General features: G+C 46.1%; 1 protein-coding gene and 1 pseudogene across 4 annotated transcripts in view; one reads left to right on the forward strand and one right to left on the reverse strand.

Annotated features, from left to right (window-relative positions):
- Nucleotides 1–15,915, reverse strand: part of LOC144121143 (uncharacterized) — an 82,782-nt gene that overhangs the window by 20,210 nt on the left and 46,657 nt on the right. For 2 of the 4 annotated variants that reach the window (XM_077654132.1, XM_077654134.1), the window contains exon 1: nt 15,044–15,133. The exons of 1 other annotated variant lie outside the window; for it this stretch is intronic. The gene's annotated coding sequence lies outside the window, so the exon portion shown is untranslated. Of the gene's footprint in view, nt 1–15,043; nt 15,137–15,915 lie in introns of those variants that run through there. One more of the 4 variants, XM_077654130.1, reaches the window with a different exon arrangement.
- Nucleotides 1,585–7,216, forward strand: LOC144118310 (uncharacterized; annotated as a pseudogene).

Consider the following 15,915-nt stretch of genomic DNA (forward strand, 5'->3'; position numbering starts at 1 on the left):
TGTCTGGACGGTGAATCGTTTGCCGTAGAGGTAGAAATTGAAGCGCTCCTTTGAGCCTTCCCACGAGGCCGTTGGCCATCGGGTGGTAGGGCGAGGTGGTCTGCAGGCGAAGAGACAGCAGACGGCCCACTTCTGCCATGAGTTCCGAGGTGAAATTCGACCCTCGGTCGCTCAACATCTCCTCCGGAACACCCACTCGGGCGAAAATTTGTAAGAGAGCCTCGGCCACCCGCTCGGCCTCGATACTGGGCAGGGCGACGGCCTCTGGGAACTGGGTCGCATAGTCGACTAGCGTCATGATGTAGCGATTCCCCTTCCGAGTTGTGGGCTTGAGGGGCCCAATAATATCGATAACCACCCGGTGAAACGGCGTGTCAACCAGAGGCATTTTCTCAAGGGGCACCTTTTTGACTGATCCCCGTGGGGCTGTCTTCTGGCAGCTGTCGCACGACGCCACAAACCGACTAGCGTCACCATGCACGCCGGGCCAGAAGAAATCAGCCAGAATGCGGTCACAAGTCTTTTTGTGCCCCAAATGACCTGCCATCAGTCCGCAGTGCGCGAGGCGGAGAACCTTGTTTCGGTGCTGAAAGGGGACAACCAGCTGTAAAGTACCCGAGCCTGACTCTGATAGGAACTGGCGATAGAGCATGTCATCTCTTAGTAAAAAGGTGTACGAGCCCCTCCCTTGCACCGGACCTTTCCCTCTGCATCTGAAAACAACGCCGGAGGGTCTCGTCCGCTTGTTGGTCTCGGTTAATCTGCGTCGGGGTGACTTCTGCCATCGCGGTTGGTACTCGTAACTTGCGGAACGTCTCCGACGATTGCTGCCTGGACTGTTGACGGGTGGTCACGGCCGCCGCGGGTGCGACCTCGTCCGGGGCACTTGGCTGTCCCTGTACGGGATCCGATGCACCCGCTTCGGCCCCTTCGACACTCAGGGCTATTCCCCCGGCCTGGTGCTCGGCTCTTCTGGGTGAGATGCTTGGGAAAAGGGTCTTGACCACAGTTGACCGAAGCGGTGGCCTTGTGGCAGAGCACCCTCCTCGCATTCGGGAGGTGCTGGGTTCGATCCCCAGTGCCGCCGGGTACCCACCGGTTTTAATGGGTACAAGATTTTCCCCGGCCTGGTGCTCGGCTCTTCTGGGTGAGATGCTTGGGAAAAGGGTCTTGACCACAGTTTCTCTGATGGATCAGCGATAAGTTCCGCCGTCAACAACGTTCAATCCGCCTCGTGCGGTAGAAGCCCATTTGTGGCCCCCTTTTTACCGAAGCGGTGGCCATGTGGTAGAGCATCCGCCTCGCATTCGGGAGGTGCTGGGTTCGATCCCCAGTGCCGCCGGGTACCCACCGGTTTTTAATGGGTACAAGTATTCTCCCGGCCTGGTGCTCGGCTCTTCTGGGTGAGATGCTTGGGAAAAGGACTCGTGAAGTGGCACCCGGTATCGGTGTTTCACCTCTGACACTGTGGACTGTCCGTCGGCCATCCAGTGTCTCAATATGTACCACCTGCTAAACGAAATACAGGATTTTTACAACAAAACCTTGGAGAGCGGAGCCTCCCGGGTGCAAGAATGGCTATTCATGCAAAGTCCCTGGCCGACACTTACGATCTGCCTGTCGCACGCCTACTTTGTCAAGGTGCTGGGCCCGTCTCTGATGAAGAACCGGGAACCCATGCAGTTGCGATGGGTCATGGTTGGCTACAACTTCTTCATGGTGGCCATCAGCCTGGTCATATTCAAGTCGCGTCGGGCTCGGACGGATGCCTGGCGCCGTCGATATTCACGAGAATTAGGTCGAACAGTGGCGATTCCATACATCCGGCCAGCACCTCTCCCCTATAGTAAGGTGTGTCAACTTGAATTCGCGCCTCGGGTAGCGTTTTGACCGAGCGGTCCACCAGGCTCGGTGTCGGCCAGTAAGTTGGGACTTTGTCACAAGGTCTCGGTTGACAATAACAATGTTACACCCCGTGTCTCTCAACACCTTTATCCTCTGCCCAGCAATGAGGCCTTCGACGACGGGAAGGACCCCGGAATCTTGGGCCCTGCCGAGGTTCACCACTGGCAGGAACTGGCCATCTTTCAGCTCTAGATAGCCGTTTTGAATGCAGGCCGACAGGTCCTTTGCTCCAGGGCGTGCCCGGTTGCCCTGCTCAGGATTTCTCTGGCTCTCCTTGCAATGCGCCGCGACGTGCCCCGGTCGCGCGCAAGTGTAGCAGCGTGGTGTCGATGATACTGCCGCGGGTGGTGGTTTTCCCTGGTGGCCTTTGCGGCCAGCGTCGGAGGACTTGTCTACGGGCCGGTCCTCACGTTTCACTTCACGCCGGCCAAAGTATGTGGACCCCGTAGCAGTGACATAGTTGTCTGCCCTTTGTAGCAGCTCATTCTGATCGCCCGCCGTTTTCTCCTTCAGGAAGGTAGCCACCGACGGCGTGCAGTTCTCTAGAAACTGCTCCCTCGAAAGGAGGCTCTTGATACCCTCGTAGGTCTGCTCGCACGAACAGAGCTGTACCCACCGCTCCCAGCAATTCTATAAATGGGAGAAGAACTGGGACGGGGTCTCGTGCTCGTGGGGGGCTTCTGTCCAGAACTTCTGTCGAAATCCCTCCTCCGTCAAGCGGAAACGAAGCAGAAGAGCTCGCTTGACCTTGTCATAGTCTACCGCATCCGCTCCCGGCATGCGGCCAAAAACGCTCAACGCCTCTCCCGCAAGGCACGTGCTAAGGGCAGTAGCCCACTGGTCTCGCGGCCACTTCTGCGCCTCTGCGACTGGTTCGAACCGTGTCATGTAGGCTTCCAAGTCGTCCGTTTTATCGTTAAACGGCGCCATTAGCTTATGTGGACTGACGACCGTGAAACGCAATGTAGGTTCGCTTTGAACCGAAGGGGAATCTGAACCAGCGCTCCCGCCACCCTCGCCTCTCGCGTGGAGAATTTGTAGTTCAGCGTTCAGTTCGAGCATTCGACGAGCGGAGCGCGCCTTGTCCCTTTCTTCCTCCTCGCGCAGCCGCTGCTCTTCTTCTTTCATTTGCTCGCGCTGTTTCGCGCGCTCATCTCTGAGGAATTCCTGGAGGGCGACCCCCTCGAAGCCTAGCTGCTTCCCGAGAGCAATTATTTTTTCTAACTCTGCCATTGCACCAACGGTTCTTTGTTCTCAGTTCTGACAGTACGTGAGATATTACTTGAACGCTATGCCTCGAGGTCACGGCCAATCGTGGTCAGCAAGTCCTGTCGCGGACGCCAGTTTGTCAAGATATCGTGGGCGGCTGTGGTGTTGGTCGGCGCCGAAGTTACAATTAATCGGGCCAACCTGCCCACCACTGCACTCTCCGTAAGTTCGGAGGGGGACGAGCGACAAACTTCTCCACCCCGCGTGCGAAAGATTGTGATTCGACTGCTGACCGGCGATAGGAGCCACGCCTGATTAGTCGTTGACCGGAGGCATGAGGCGTAGGCAAGTTCCGTAGCGAATTAATTTAATTAGGCAAACAACAACCAAGTATTACAATATGCCCGACAAGGTAGCGCCGTACACTGACGTGACGCAAATAACGCAAGCACCAATTGAACACGTTAACACAACAATTAACACAAAGAAACATCAGGGCGATTGCTATACAAAAATGTCACGAGACGGAAATACGGTACAAAGGATTACAACGAGAAACACAGAAAGCAAAAATACAAACATAAGAGAGTTAAAGTGAGTGGTGAGAAACGATGGCTTAGCTGCGGAGTGGCAAGGTCCGGTCGCAGGGAGCGTCGGGCTGCGGTTGCTCGTCGCGGGGCTGATGGGGGCTTGCGGATACGGGCGAACTTGGGCCTCGCGTCTTCGGGACCACCGTCGCCGAACTCTACACGTCAGATCTCCGCCTAGGCTCCTTGCCGACCACTTCCCTGGCTGACCTCACTCACGACCGCACGCATCGAAATCTCCAGACCAACTGCCAGCGCGCGGCGTTCCCGTCGCCCGTTCGCATGGCAAAGAATGAAAAAAACAACAACACAGGAAAAAAAAGACTCTTCAGGAGCCACGCACAGAGGAATGCAGCTCCCAAAATGAAAGAAAAAGAACACATGAAGGAATGTCGAAAGAATTCGGTCGGCACAATGCCTTAATCCCACGAGGAGTCATTGGGGGCCGCGAACAGTGGCGGGGCATTCAGTCCGCTTCTGCTGTTCCCAACACGTGCAAGCGTTTGCCACCTGTATGGCAACAATGCTAGGAGGGGGGGGGGGGAGGGAGTAGTTTTGAGTGACCCCTCCAGCGCTATGGTGAGAATGCCGTTCCCCCGCGTGGGAGGGGGAAAAAGTCGTCGACGCCGCTCCGCGACATGTTTCTGGGAAACAAAGGTCAAAGCTGGACTGGGCAGGCATGAACTTTGTGACACACACATTAACCTAATGCAATACATCCGAGGTAAAGTCTTCCACAAGAGACTTCAACATACCGATAGAGATCCCATCTCATCCGGGAGCTGCAGGTTTGAGGCCAGTAACATTGGAAAATTATTCAGAGGGTGTAACCGCAGTGAGGTCTGCGTGCGGAGGGGGTATAGTACGAATGGAACCACCGACCGCGCTTGAAAGCGCAGAGCAAGGCCTTGTGCTATCTGGTCAAGTTGATTTTTTGCATCCTCGGGTGTTAACACCACTGACTGTGTAGCATGAGGTCGGCGTTTTATGGCTGCGTTCAATGAATCGGTACAAAGCTTTGCGGTTATTAGGCCTTGATAGATAACTGTTAAAATTCGCATTGTACTCCTCCCTAGCTCGCCTTACCAAATGTCATTTTAAGTGAAGCCGCTAAATGTTTGTAATTTATCCAATTCCGCGGGCAGTGGTTATGAGAGAGGGTTTTCCAGGCAGCTTGTCTAAGTCGATATGCTCTCTCACATTCATCATTCCACCACAGTGAGGGCTGTTTGTTCTTGACGGCAGACTGCACCGTGAACACGGAACGCTCAGAGGCCCCTAACACGGAACCGAGAACTTGGTTAGCGCGATCGAAGTTATCAGATGATGCAATGGAGGAGAAAGAGGATTGCACAAGTTGTTTGAAAAGTGTGTGGTTTACGAATTTATGTGGAGAAGCAGTCGCCCTTAGGGGAGAAGCTGCTATTGTGAAAGATATCGGACCGTTGTCGACCAGTGGAACATGTAGAGGGCGCAGCGGAAGTCCTGGTTCCGGAAGGTGAGGTCTGTCAATTTCGGCGCCAAAATACACGTAAGCAGACGACGAGATGCGGCGAGTATAGCGGTGAGCAGGCACTTCTTTCGCGATGGAACCTACCAGTCGCTTTGTTTATGTCACACCTGAGGTGCACCGAATTTTGGTGAACCTCGTAGGCAACGAGAAGCACAGTTATGCTCTAGGTAAGTTCATAAATGAATATATATCGCATGTCTGCTGAGTGCTTACGGTACGGTACGGCTTACGGTGTGTGCGACACGGTTTAGCAACTCGCCCAGCTAGATTTTTTACTCAGTCATATGTTGTCAGCCGGCATGAAGTGTGTACCGACTGCTTTCCTCGCGCAACGATTGCAAGCAGACCCTGCATGTCAGCTTCTTTTTGGGGCAACGGCCGGAGCAGGGTAGCCGCTGAGGCTCTATCCTTTGGTTTGCTTACGTCGTTGTGGTACTGACAGATGCAGCCCCTTATCTGCGGCGCTGCTTGTGCGGTGTGCGACGCTAAAGTTATCAGCGGTCACAATCGAAATACTTGTCGTTAAGGCATCTTCACATTACTATAGACACCCCTTCATATCGCATCGATCGTAGCGTTATATATTTGGACCGTCCAGAATACCCTCTCAACCTTTTTGTGTGAATATTGTTGCAGAGGTAGGAGCAGAGGTTGGTAATGCGGTGGTGTCACCAGAAATTAGTGTGCTCTAACCTACTTTGAAGGGTGCTAACTGAGTCTCTCACTGCTTGATGCGATAGATTTTATGGATTAGTGCCTTGTACCAGATTCCACTCTTTAATTTATAAGTTTACAGTTGGTGAGATATTTGATTTAAATTTAAGTACAAACATAGAACTTTTTTTATTTCACACTGTTTGTGTCCTTCAATCTTTTAGCAATCTACTTTGTTTGGCCAGTCATAGACTGGCTACTATAAATCTTTAAGCACCCAACCTCTTGCTAGTTCATTTAAGATTTGCACTGTAATCAACAAGAAAGAAAACTTCTTGCACCAGTGCAGTTCCTGGTGTGGAAGGACGGCCTGGCCCCTTGCATGGCCACACTCAGGGGGCAGAGCCAAGTGGCTTTCAAGGAACATGTAGTATGTGGACATTGTATTTCCTTAATAATAATAATAACAATAATAATAATAATAGTTTATTTCCATGCAATTGTACATGATAGTAACGAGCCTGCTTAAACATTGATGCTTGTGAGCATGGCTGGACATTAATTAGTGCCTCTTTTTCCAGCTCATACCTGCGAATGGGCAGAAGAAACTAAATTACTTCTTGATTTATACGCCACATACTTTGCACAAGTTGGGCCTCTGAAGAAATTCAGGAACAAAAAGCAATGTTCAAAAAAATTGCCATGGAGCTAAAAAAAACTCTAGGAGTACTGAGAACAGAAGAGCAGTGCTGCACCAGGTACAAGACCGTGTGCAAAAGAAAAAGAACTGCCATAGCCAGCAACAACAAGTCAGGCAATTCACCGCAAGATGTACCCTTTGACGATGAACTGGAGAAAATTAAGTGGCTCGACGACAGCCTTGAGCCCGAGGTTGTCAGAGATGCCCAAGGCATTGTTTCCCAGAAATTGCCCCTTGAGCCCTCAAAAGCGACCTTTGTGGACACTAATCAACAAGGAGCCACACAAGATGGGGTTCCTGAGAAAAGACACAGGCCGAGCACGGCTCGAATGATGGAAATGGAATTATTTTTTCAAAAAATTCAACTAGAGGAGCAGAAAGCCAAAAAAAGAGCAGAGAGGGAAGGAGCAAGAGAAGCAGAAGCAGAGAAAGAAAGAAAAGCTAAGGAAGAAAGAAGAGAACAAATGCTCAGAAAAAAAATGGAAATACTCCGCTACGCATTCAGTTTAGATTGAGAGTATATTTGCAAAAGCTTTGACAGAAAATGTGGGAAAAGGTTATTGTGCCCATGTTTTGTGGTAGTGTTATTTGTTGTAAAAAGCACTAAGTGGACTGAGGATCCACATGTGCATCGAATTTCAATGATGCCTGTGGTTATGTTGAAGAAAAATAATTCCATGAATTCATTACGTACAATAAATTCACTTTCATTGCCTCTATTGTTGATCACAGGTAATGTGTGCTACTATGCAGTAACAGTACAAGCTAGTATTTCATCAAGTAGTGAAAATTGGTGCGTACAGCTGCAGCTCTGCACGTTAACCATGAAATACAGCACTGAAATAATTCACAGCACTGTGGAACATACTGCAGTCACTGGGTACCTCTAAACTTCTAGAAGCGGTCTGAAAAGCTGCAGTCATATATATTATGCACCAAACTAGATCTGTGGATGTGAAACATGCTGTGTTGCAGTCCTACAATGGGTGGATTTATGGATCATTCTTAAATACGTCCAGTCCTATTTGAAACATGTATTTCTTGGACTGTTTTCATTAAAAAAGGGGGGTTCAGCATGGTTTTCCTAAGTAAAATTTCTGGCTTTGGGAGGGTGGCGACACCCCCACCACCATATTTTCACACACGATCTTCCATCACTTATGAAAACTAATCCTAAAAAGTTTTGGAAGCATGCAGATATTCCCTATTCGTGACACTAGTTCCCTTTCTTTACAAACTAACAACCGCTCCATTCCAAACAATGAGTGCCCCGCAATATTTAACACCTTCTTCTCATCTGCATTCACTTCTGAGGACCACTCTATTTTCAAAGTTCTCGATCTCAATTATCGCTACATGAAAGCCATTGAAATTATTATTATGTATTATGTGTCTCATAAATAATCTTAAGGTATCTACTTCCTCACAGATCGCCAACAGTTCGTATTTGTTAATAATTTGTCCTCTAACCTTTCCCCAGTTACCTCCAGTGTGCCGCAGGGCAGTGTATTCGGCCCTTTATTATTTCTTATATATATAAACGACTTACCTAATAACGTATCTTCCTCTATGCGAATATTCACGGATGATTGTATTATCTACCGCCCTATTAAATCTGCTAACGACCATCTGGTACTTGAATCAGATCTTATTAATGAGTGGTGCAATAAATGGTTAATGACCCTTAACATATCAAAATGTAAAATCATTTCATTCAGCCGGAAACATAACAATTCTAACTATACATATCATATCCAAGATGAGTTACTCTCCCATGTATCCCATTACAAATACCTTAGTGTTAACCTTATGTCCGATCTTTCATGGTCTTTTCATATCACATCCATATGCACTGTGGCCTCAAAGTCATTAGGTTACATACACCGTAACTTACGAAATTCTCCTGCTAATATTCGGAAACTAGCATACCTAACATTTATTCGACGACAGCTTGAGTTCGATTCCTCCATTTGGTCTCCTTATTACAACAACATGGTCACCACATTAAAAACCATTCAATATAAGGCAGCCCAATTCATCTCTAAAAACTACAACTGCCATTCAAGCGTCTCAGATTAAAACCGATTTTTCTTTGCAATCTTTAGGCATATGCCGTGACATCGCTTTGCTAACATTATTTCACAAGTATGTGCACTCCAATAGATCATGCTCATTTCACCTAGATGTCCCCTCTTGCACATCCAAAAGATTGCACAATCATCTCAGTTTTACATGCATCTATGGCGACACATTAACTTTCAATTCATCAGCACTTCTGCGAGCCATCAGATTATAGAATAACCTCCCAGACAACATCGCCTCGCTGTCTAATCCTGATACCTTCCATCACCAACTCATTGCACATTTCACTGAAGCCATCTTAACATGTTGATTCAATCTCTTTTACGTTTTCCGTTACATATTTCGTTTACTTTTTCTCTCCTTTTGTTTGTATTTCTGTTTCCAAATTTTGTTGACACTAGTAAATGTGCCATGCAATTTTTAATTTTATTTTTTGTGTGATGTACCCTGGGTCTTATTATTATTTATTTCGGTGTTCCTATGTCAACTTCACCTTTACTTATCATGCATTCCTATTTCTGTGTTCCTATGTCAACTGTTCTGTATTATATTGAAGTGTATAAAATTTTTTACTGATCATGTATAGTGCCTTGTTTCCTTATTTTTGTTTGTCCCCTTTTAAATGTTCTTGATGTTTTTCCGCCCCCCTTACACAATGCCCTACGGGCCTGTAAGGTATTTCAAATAAATAAATAAATATAACCTCCCCTGCCGTGCTACTATAGGCACTTCGGCCCTCTCTGGTTCTGTCACCTCTATGAGTGGCTCTTGGAGTTGTGAATCAAAAGTCATTGTTGGCACAGCCACCTTTATGAACATTTTCTGATACTCCATTTTGTATTCAGGGTCAAGAACACTAAAATTTTAGTATATTTGCCCATCCTCACTTCTGTATGAGAAAGCACTCCTGGCATGGCCAGCTGCACAAAAACATGTTATGAAGATAAATACAGTATTCAAGATCAAAAACAAAATACTGCAGGATTTTTCTAGTCCTCACTAGTAGCAGCATTGTTCACGACTCAGCCAAAAGCACACGTGCACACTCATTCAGCATAAAACTGAGAAGGTTGTGCTATCTATCACAGAGCCAGATTAAAGTGTGGCCAGTATGTGGGCAACTGTTGTACGAGCACAGCATGCAAACAACCTGACATCAAAAACCTTGCTCAGGGATGTCATGCACGAAGCTCTAAATTCATTCTAGCAAAGAAAGATTTTTTTGCAACCTCATGAGCACACTTGACAGCTGTCCACTCAAAAATCATTATGCTCTCAAATACAAAGTGCTGCAGAGGGCCATTTAAATATAAGCCTCGTGCCAGCAAGCTGGACGCAGAAAGCTTCCAGGGAGAGCCATGTACTAAAACTTTTCAGGGAGCTTTAGTTTAAAGGCAGTACTTTACACGGCCATTACCTGAAATTGCTCGAAGACGAGATCCACTCCCTCCATGGTATCATTTTCCTACAATCTTTGATTTCACTTTTTGATTTTACTGCCGAATGTTACGCCATCTTTGTAGCCATTGAACATAGTATACGAGAACCTCACAAACAGTATTATTTATACAGACTCCTTAAGTTTACTTACTGCTCTCCACTCTAGAAATGCAATCACTCCTATTATTGGTGACATCATACACAACATTGTAACAGCCACAGCTCTAGGACAAAACATAAAACTGTGCTGGGTCCCAAGTCATAAAGGAATAAAAGGCAATAAGAGAGTAGATTTGTGTGCTGCTCAATCTCGTGGCAAGGAAATAAAAAAAGTAAGTATGTACTTTAAGGATTGCATTAAATTAGTACAAAGTAAATTAAGGACAAAATGGCAGACAGCTTGGAACAATAAAGAAAACAAAACACTGCCAGTTCTAGGTCAATAGAAGTCTTGTTTGCACCAGGAGCATTTCATTGAAGTTATTTTATGTCTTCGTGTAGGGCTTCATGCACCTCACGCACAGTTTTCTATTGACAATTGGAGACGAACCAAGTTGTGAAAAGTGTGGAGATGACCTAACAGTTAATCATATTTCGTACTCATGCACAAAACTTGAAAAACTTAGGAAAAAATATTTTATTTAGTTTTGTAATGAACACATTCCTTCACACCCAATGTTTCTTTTGAGTGAAGATGCAATTGTCGACACGACATCTGTTTTTAGCTTTTTAAGAGAAGCAGGTTTTCTCAGCAAACTCTGAATTTTTAACTGCTGCTTCACTTCATTTTTTGGATACACCTCAGCCACCTTCTTATTTCTAAGAAGGCTTCAGTTTTGTTTTACTGGTTGGGAGGCTCAACATCTTTGCCCTTCCAAGGATGCCTGCTGAGACTACCCGACCTTCTTCAAAGCTCTTAATATTAACCATTTATAAAATTTCTTTCTTCCTTCATCATTAGGTAATACAAAACAATGTTTTATGCCCTCTACACCACCAATAATTAATATTTCTAAAGAAGCCAGCAGAAAGCAATTTTCCATACTTTGAGTGGCGCATGACAGCCTGAGTTGCCTATGTGCCATAAAACACAGCACCGTTCTTTCCATTGCATTAAGGTGGAGTAATTAGTTCAGAAGCGTTATGAAATACACAGCGCGATCCAAGACACTGCATCAAAAAGGAATGAAAGATGATACATGGCACAAAGTAACAAGTTCTATTTCTGTGGCACCATGGGTAACAGTTTATATCAGAAAAAAAAAGAACACAAACAAGCATGCTCTTCGAAGTGTATTCTAGATTTGGTTTTCTTTTCTGCTATATTTTGGCAGCAGCTACATATTTACACACAATTTCAATGAACTAAAATTTTGTGGCCTTGACACCATGTAGTGAAATTAACCCATCTCTGCGATTAACACGAGACTAGATGAACCGGATGTAAGTATGCCAGAGTATATCGCCAAGTGCAGCCTGCAAGCAACCCAGGCACACATGCTTCCGCCGTCGCAAAACAACGCAGCCAAAAGCGGCGAAAGACACTGCGTACCATGGTGGGTCAGCGTAGTAAGCAAAAGTTCCTTCCCACGCTTACCGCTGTTGCGATAAGTGCCTTCCTGCCCCCAATGCTACTTGATTATGACCATGCAAGGCCAGACTGTTTCATTCGAACGAGAGAGCGGGGATGGCGTGGATATGATGCGGCAAAGAGCAGTAACTGGAAGGAGCCAAATGTCTCGCACGAACGCTTCCGACGTCTCCCGTACATGAACAACGGCCAGAAACCAAGCGCCACTCGCACTAGAGTCTCTTTAGGCCGGCCCCTTCGCATAGTTTGAAATTCGTGCCCAGACGATATGACGTCGAGCTCGTTTCCGGCTAAAAAAAAAATGTCACGTGACGGCCTCTTTTCTAATTATTCCTCTCTTCATGGTATGGTGTCTAGAAGGATGTTTATCCTCCTAAGGTTTTAATGCTGCGTGCGGTGTAGTTCAATGGATCACCGGTTTTGCGGTTGATCTGTTTTAGTGCCTCTGTTCTCTACCTCTGTTGAAATGCTGTCCATATATTGTTCAATGTGACCGATATTCTGCGCTTCTGCATTGTTATTGTCATCTGCAGCACGTTATTACCATGTGTTTCGATACATCACCCAAGTAACGTATAATGTTGTTTAAACTTTGAGTGATTGTTACAAAGTGTGCGCAACGTTAAATAACAAACGCGCGGGGTTTCTAGCAGAAGGGCTCCTTGGGATCGATGTCCTCGGGGAAGCAGCCAGGATGCTTTACGTTGATACAATATTAAAGCACGAACATTGATGTAGTGTCCATAAAAAATGTTTTGACGATGTTGCTCGCCACATACTAAGGTAACGTTTAATGTAAATGTTACGGCAACATTTTCTGTCTGTGAGAACTGCAACGTAAGAGGTCAAGCATTAGGAAATATTTAGACACAGTTGGACAATGGTTAGATAACATTTCCAATCGAAATTGAACACCAGCTGAAAATACATTTAAAATGTGAAATGCACAGGTTGAAAGCCAAACTTCCAGCTGCTGTTTGGTAAGGAAACGAACCACTGAGAAAACCAAAAGCATGCGCAAAGAAATCTGTGAACGCAGTGCAATGCAGCAGTCACATCTTCGCTACACAACCATCAATCAAAAATGCAAACTCCTTCATGGATAAGAAAAGCGAAGGCACAATCAAATATTGCTCACTGCAATGTTTATTTCAGTAGGTACCTATTACCACCCAGTCACACCTGCTCTTCCTGCAGATAAATGAAACGCTGTCAAAAAGCAGCAAGCAGTCATAATTGCTGCAATGACAAGGATGATGTGCACCATCAATGCCAGAATGCAGTGTTCCCTCAGAATTCTGAATAGGAAATAATAGCATTTTTTTTTTTTTTGGAAAGTACTCCGAAAGCATGAATTTTCTGTCCCTCTTTTACTTAGCTGGCATTAAATGACACGACTCTTTCTGTACTCAGCAGCTTTGACAAACATGTGGGCCAGCTGACAGCCTCAGAAGACTGTAGCACCTTGCCAACTTGCAAAAGATTAACGCTCAGAAACAAAAAGCTAACAAAAAATGAGGCATTTCCTTATTCGCACTGTATTTTATATGGCACTAAGAATGCAGCTAAGACATGGCATGAAGATTGTTTTTTCTGCTCAACTACAAACTTTCTAGCCTGTGCTAATGTATCACTGCAATGTAAATAACCAAAAATACCTGCACTGTACAACATGCTGCAAGACTTACGAAATACTCCTCCTACCTCTTACATGCGGTAGAGTTTATATCGACCAAACTAGCTAGCCTATAAGGTGAGGAGACACCAAGACTGTGACATCTGGAGATGTGTACCTTCCATGTAATTAGAGTGATTGGAGATGCTCCTTTTTGATGACACTTCAGTTGCTGGGTATGGAAGGACCAGATATGAAGGGGAACTAGACATCATTTTTAAGCAGCATCACAGTGAGCAATGCGCCTTGGCTTTTCTTCTGACCTTAAAGTGGTTTCATTTTCCATGTTCACATAACTGCCTGCGTGTGCTCATTTTTTCTTGCTTGGAGGTGCTTTTCTGTGCTAAACTAGTTTTAACTCTGGCCTCAGTCCTCTGCACGTTCTTAGTTTTTTTGCTAGTGTTTAGCTTAAGTCGTGTACCAACTCGCGCAGACCTCTATTTTTCTACATTTCCAACTGTCTCTGCCTCCGTCATGTTCACCTCTGCACCAGACGCCTTCAAGTCTGCTGTGTATAATGACCTTAATCAAGCTGCCTATTACACATGCATTTCTGTTAGTCGCCCACTCCTCTCTGTAATGCCAATTGGCCCTGAGAGTAAAAAAAATGAAATGAAATGTAGTCTACCCTGAGCAAGCACGCATTACGTTCACTTTATTTTAACATTTGACCAGTAAAGAGCTGTTAAAGCTGCTAAGTTGAGCTTGACATGCCTATCACCCCTACACTGGAAAACAGCAGGCGCCAAGGCATACGTAACCACTAACGACAACAGAACGTGCCAAGTGTGAAGTAATTCAGCAACGTTCCTCGCATTTATCACAGTGCATACTCTCTGCTCAGTAATTTATTACCCCATTAGACACCCTGCAAGGAGAGTGAACAATGTGTTTTATTTGAACATGGCACCACAGTACAATGACAATCATTAACCCTGTGCCAACACAACAGTAAATAAATTTCTGCCCAATGAATGTATAGCTTACAGTGCAATCAACAGGCGAGTATGGTCGACCCTCAAGATCAAAATAATTAAGAATGACATTTGAGCAGCCGCTCATTCCCCCCACCCCCTCCCTAAAAAAAATTAAAAAGGGTGTTCTTCAGACGGTGCGTTAGAACGATGCGATTGTAATATTTGCGACAGATCAACTACGTGTGAAATTCATATATAAATAATTAACGCCCATGCATGCGGTTGGATGCGAGGCGCCAGGGCGCGGGCAAACAGTAATCGTCTTCTGGTACCGACTGGTGACACCTCCTGCTCAACGAATACCACTCATGGCCACGTTCACGCCTGACAAGCTTGTATCAAACATTAGACAGGTGTTTATATCATAATGCAGCAGCAGTTCATCAGTGCTGTTGGCCAGTGCTGATTTTTTTAGCGTGATAAACGGAACCATCCTACGAAACGCGCATCAACTGTTCTCGACAGATTCTTGCAGACCCTTGAGGGAGAGCAGCTTTTCCGTCGGCTTCAAGTCGACTCTTTCGTGCAGGGCCACTGACACTAAATTGTAACGCACATTCTGCACGGTCGTTGCACTATGCATCGACGCCGCATGGGACACCAATTCAATGCGGCGTACGGGCCGCACACACACACACACACACTGACGACAATACAACGGACGGGACACACGAAGCGAACACAGAAGAACAAAAACTGCTCCAAAGCACCTGTTCCCCGTGCTGTTCCTTGTCAGAGGCACTGTCCCTGTTCACTGCGTTCCGACTGTGGGTTTGGCCAGCACCTCGACTTAGCTATGGCTAAGCCGCAGCCGTGACGGTAACAACGTTCATGCAACGAAAAGAAAATTTTTAATGTATCAAACCATTAAGGTTGTAGGCTAAATAGCTACCGTAAAATTAAATACACAACTTTGCTTAAAAACATAACGTTGCGTGCCTTTGCGACGTCAAAGACGCGAACATCGGTGCAAATATAAATACGCGAATGGCGCTATGAATTTGCTGTGCTTTTCTATAACTCTGTAAATGGCGCGCTTATACAGTATTGTGCGTTTTTATCGCTGACATTAAAACTTCCTCTTGGGCGAGTTGGTTGTTCATCTTGATCTAGAAATGTTTTTTGCGCAAATAAAACGACACACGAGGCGACACACACACACGCAAGTGTGTGTCGCCTTTCTCGTGTGTCGTTTTATTTGCGCAAAAAAACATTTCTGTGTCGCTGACACTTTCAAAAATTTCCCCGCCTCAACCGCTGGCTCGTTTGAGGTGAAACTGCACACAGAGCTTGCGTATTATGGTAACTTTTGTATCGTAGGAAGTTTGACAACGGTACTTACTTAGTTGAGCCGTGCATGATGCGAAAACATAATCGTCTACGTAGAGATCGGCAACCAAAATCCGCAGACGACGCTTTTTCGCGAAGGGCGGCAGTGGCGCCATCTGTTTGCGGTAGCGCAAAGCGTCACGTCAAGGCCGTTGAGGAGAGCGTTGCAAGGAGCGCGGGCCGTTTGAATATGCCGTTCCTGTAGTTTCGTCTGCTTCTACTGAAGCGCTTACAACATTTTCGACTAATTAAG

Source organism: Amblyomma americanum, chromosome 2 (assembly GCF_052857255.1).
Source record: "Amblyomma americanum isolate KBUSLIRL-KWMA chromosome 2, ASM5285725v1, whole genome shotgun sequence".
NCBI classification, from domain to species: domain Eukaryota; kingdom Metazoa; phylum Arthropoda; class Arachnida; order Ixodida; family Ixodidae; genus Amblyomma; species Amblyomma americanum.